This window comes from Lipotes vexillifer, unplaced genomic scaffold (assembly GCF_000442215.2).
Source record: "Lipotes vexillifer unplaced genomic scaffold, Lipotes_vexillifer_v1.1 scaffold58, whole genome shotgun sequence".
Classification (NCBI taxonomy): Eukaryota; Metazoa; Chordata; class Mammalia; order Artiodactyla; family Lipotidae; genus Lipotes; species Lipotes vexillifer.
The window spans coordinates 1167533-1171782 of NW_006781997.1; the positions used below are offsets into that span (position 1 = coordinate 1167533).

General features: G+C 41.5%; 1 protein-coding gene across 1 annotated transcript in view; it reads right to left on the reverse strand.

Moving 5' to 3' along the window:
- The window catches only part of GJA1 (gap junction protein alpha 1), a 14577-nt gene extending 12464 nt beyond the window's left edge, over positions 1-2113 (reverse strand). Inside the window, 1 exon segment of the mRNA XM_007472181.1 lies at positions 1922-2113. The gene's annotated coding sequence lies outside the window, so the exon portion shown is untranslated.
- Positions 2114-4250: the final 2137 nt, after the last annotated feature.

The window sequence follows — 4250 nt, forward strand, 5'->3', positions numbered from 1 at the left end:
GGTTGAGAGTCCGCCTGCCGATGCAGGGGACACGGGTTCGTGCCCCGGTCCGGGAAGATCCCACATGCCGCGGAGCGGCTGGGCCTGTGAGCCATGGCCGCTGAGCCTGCGCGTCCGGAGCCTGTGCTCCGCAGCGGGAGAGGCCGTGGCAGTGACAGGCCCGCATACCGTAAAACAAAACAAAACGAAAAAAACAGACACATCTTACTCAATGCAGGGCCCTGCACTTATGGAACGTCTATGAGGAGGGGGCTTCTCAAAGGAGGGTCCAGGGCCTTCAGTTGGCCATCCTCTCACAGGATGAGAGTGGCAGAGGGGTGGCAGGGAGGGACTCTCTCCAAAATTCACAGAGCGCGGCATCACCTTGGCGCCACCCTCTGTGCAGGCTGGACATCCCCCCAGGCCACCGCGTCCTGACCCGCAGACAGGAGGGCAGCCAACATGCTGTGATCGCGGGGCTTCCCCCCGGCCCCTCCACACCCACCGTCTCCCCCTCCCCCTTCCTTTCCAGTGGCGGAACTCGGACCTGCGCTGGGTTTGACCGTGAGGATTTGAGGGAAACTTCTCAGCAAACGTTTCCAAAGCGCGGAGGCTCGGCAGTGCAGGAGCCCCGGGCGAGCCGGGTAGATGATAAGATGGCAGGAGGCTCCCCGAGCCCTCCCGGCCCCAGGCCCCCGTCCTCGTTCCGCAAAGCTTTCATTTTTATTTGCTTTTCAGCATTCTCTGGTGCAAATACTTCAAACTGCAGGGTCACACCAAGAATTTAAACTAATTAGTCTGTGGAGTTAGAACAGACAAAATCCCTACCGGACACGAAAACGCACGGTTGCATTTCTGGCTAACAGAATGTGTGTTGCCCATAAGAGCATGTAAGAAACTGAGCCCTTTAAAATAACAAATCAGTGTTATCTTTGCCTACTGGCAGCACCGCACCCTGCGGCTCAAACTCAAAAATGTTGCCCAAGAGCTGTGAAGTCGGCTACAGGTTCGGACAAGCGGAAGGCGGCGGGGGCGTGGGGCTGGGGGGAGGCAGCTCCCTCTAAGGCGCCGATTTAAGAAATTTCGTTTCCTATTCTTTCTAGGAGCCCCTGTCTTAGGAGACCGTTTTGGAAATGCACCCTGGCATATACTCTCTTCTAAACGTCGTTCTCTCTCTGTTAATGCTTTGTTAAGTAACCACCACCCATTCAAGGGATTTCACCTCCTGAACTGCCAGCGTGGTCGACTCAGTGGTGGCTCTCCTGAGGGTCTCAAGATTTTTGCATAGTGGGTGCTAATACAAAGTAACCATTTACTGTTGCTTTAAGAACCTCAATATTACAGCTCAGATTTTTATACCTTTTTGTTTACCGGGTAAAATTCTAGGAAGAGACCACGTGGAAGTCAAGCAGCAAGGTCTTAACAAAGCACTTTGTTAAGAAGTTTGCTTTGCAAGGCTAGAGAACATCAATCAAGATTTCCATATGAAAAAGTACAAAGAGTAGAATTCTATAAGCAAGCACGCTAAGCAAATTTGCACTTTGATTTTTCTGCTGTTGTCAGTCAAACCCCCAACCTAGGCCCCCTAACCCCGCCCCCCTCAAAGTTACAAAGCACCTAGACTATTACTGATTACCCAAAAAAGTAAAATTATCCTCTAAAATGGAGAACCAACTATCCAGTAACTTTATTCTAATATTCTGATTCTAATCAGAAAGATCTGAATCTTATTTACCTGTTACATTATTAAAAGAAAACTTTTTAACAGTCAAAAAGTAAATACCGTAAGTTCAATTTTAAGTTTAAAACTATAGACACTTTCAAGTTCATCATTCCCTTTACAATATCATGTGAAAGCTACATTTAACAAATTTTAAAACTTTAGAAAAGTTTTTCTTGTAGAAAAAGAAAGGAATAGGTAAAGATCTTTTAAAAAACTTACTCTTTCTCTTGAAAGAAGTGAAGTAGGCACGCCAAGTGATTGAACTCCTCAGAGAATGAAGTCAAATGCAAAAACAAGTCCAGGCCCTCAGACCTGTCTATTTAAAGTTTAAAAGTCTGCAGCTATTTGGTACTTTCCTCACTCCTTCCCCCTAATGAAAGAAAAGTGCTGATACCTCATAAAAGCTTTTTTCTTACTTGGAGCACAGAGCTTTTAAAAGTTTCAAGCCACTGACTCAACAAGGAGGAGGGACTAGAAGAAAGGGGCGGGGAAGAGGAAAGGCGGGCAGGAGAGTGGAGAGGAGGCCGGCGAATGTGGACGGGTGGGGGAGAAGAAGCAAAGAGGAGTAACCAGCCCGGATAAAGCTGTACTTGAAATCTGCTGACTAGAGAAATGAAATCGCATTAGAGACGTGAGTTCCACTGCTTGTAGTTGCTCCTTACAAAAACAATTATGGGGTTTAGTTAGCGCTTTTTTCACCAAAAGTCCAAGGATGATAAAAAGCAGTGTATTTTAGAGTATTACTACCTTTCCTAAAATTTTACTTACTGTAATATGACAGTAAATTAATGTGGTGGAAAAGAGTATAGCCAAGGCATACTTGTTTCCTATTGGCCAAGGTGTGTGAAGTTAAAGGTGTGTGTGAGTGCGTTATTTGATGAGCTAATTCCTTTCCTCTTAGTTTAAGTAGGGACACTGAACAAAGGAAATGGAGATAGGAGAGAGAAATTTCAAAAATGAACATTGTATGGTGGTATGCCCATCCCAAATCCACCTTCCATCCCCTTGACTGCTTTGAATTTTATTCTTTACTGCAGTTTAGCAAAAACAATGTAGTTTTATGTAACAATAGTTATAACTGTATAATATATAATACATTTTGACTGTGAAAATCTTGATATCTAACCTCTGCCAGATCTCCAGGGAACTGAAGATTTATAATATCTCAGCCCCATTCATGCCAACTCACTAAAAATGAAATCTCTTTTGTAGTGAAATGTCAGGATATTTTTATAAAATACTCATATGTTAAGTTGGCATTAAGTGGGTCCCAAAACTATCAACCTTCCTTGAGACCATCTCCCTCTCTAAAACCCACTGGATAGTTTTCTGCCTGATGACAGCAGAGGTCTGCATATAATTTTTACGTGCTTTCCCACTACTTCCATGGTCCTCCCTCTTCAGCACTCTGCATTAGGGTTTATAATAGCCTGAGTCATGTGGCCTCAATCTTAGAGTGGGTAGGTCCTTTGAGGACTCTCCAGATGCCATACTAGAGGGCTGTGGTAGGACAATTCCCATAAACTGGCTTCAGTGATGCTCCTGAGGTTGGGCAGGGAAATCTCTTGGCCATTATTCTCTGGAAACAAAGCAAACTCATCCAGCCTTAATACTCTTTACTCTTCTCAGTAGTACAGATATTAGAAAAGAGGAGGATGGCAAATGTTTTCTGATAGATACCTCTCCCTAAGTTTCAATTCACTGAAATAATTAATAGAACATCTTTTGAAATGTTGTAGTGTTAAGACAGAGTTTTGCTCTCTTATTTGCTGGCTATATTATTTCTAAGGGTACATTTTTCTTTATGTTAAAGAAGGGGAAAAAAGAAATAGAAATTATAATCTGACTTTCAAGTTTTCATGCTCAGCAATCCATAAATATTGTTTTGGTCTTGGATTTACATTGTCCTTTCCGTCAAATGAGTTTATTGTTTTGTCCTAACTAAAAATTACTTCCTTTGATTCAGAACACATTCACAAAAATATAATTTATTCTTTTTATTTTAAGAAAATCTGCTTTCCCTCCCCCTTAAAAGAAAAAAAGTCTATGCTTCATTTAATTTACGTAAATATTTGGTTTACTTTTGTAAAAGGATTTACCAAGTACAATGATTACTGAAATCATCCATTTTATTTAAAAAAATTTCCTAAAATGCTAATTCAGAATTAGTTACATGAAAGAAAAGTTGCAATTGGCTGTTCTATAACAGGGTTTTTTTTTTTAATGAAAAATTGTGTTTATTTCCAATTCTGTTTTGTTAGGTGTATAAAATGAAATTGTTATCTAAGTATTCTGGAACCTTTTCTTTTTAGTCTATTGCTTATGTGACCAACTGGAAAGAGAAAGAAAGAACTTGTTTATACCAAAATAAGTTATTCATGGAAATTGCCTGAACCATTTTCTAAGCCAAAGAGATTAGTCATAGCATTAGCCAGCAATTAAAGAATAAGTTCTCCTAACATATGGACTGTACTATATCTTTTATTTCTAAAGTGATTTCCACAAAATTTTTCATAAAAGATCAAGACATTCTGTGTGATCTTCTCTT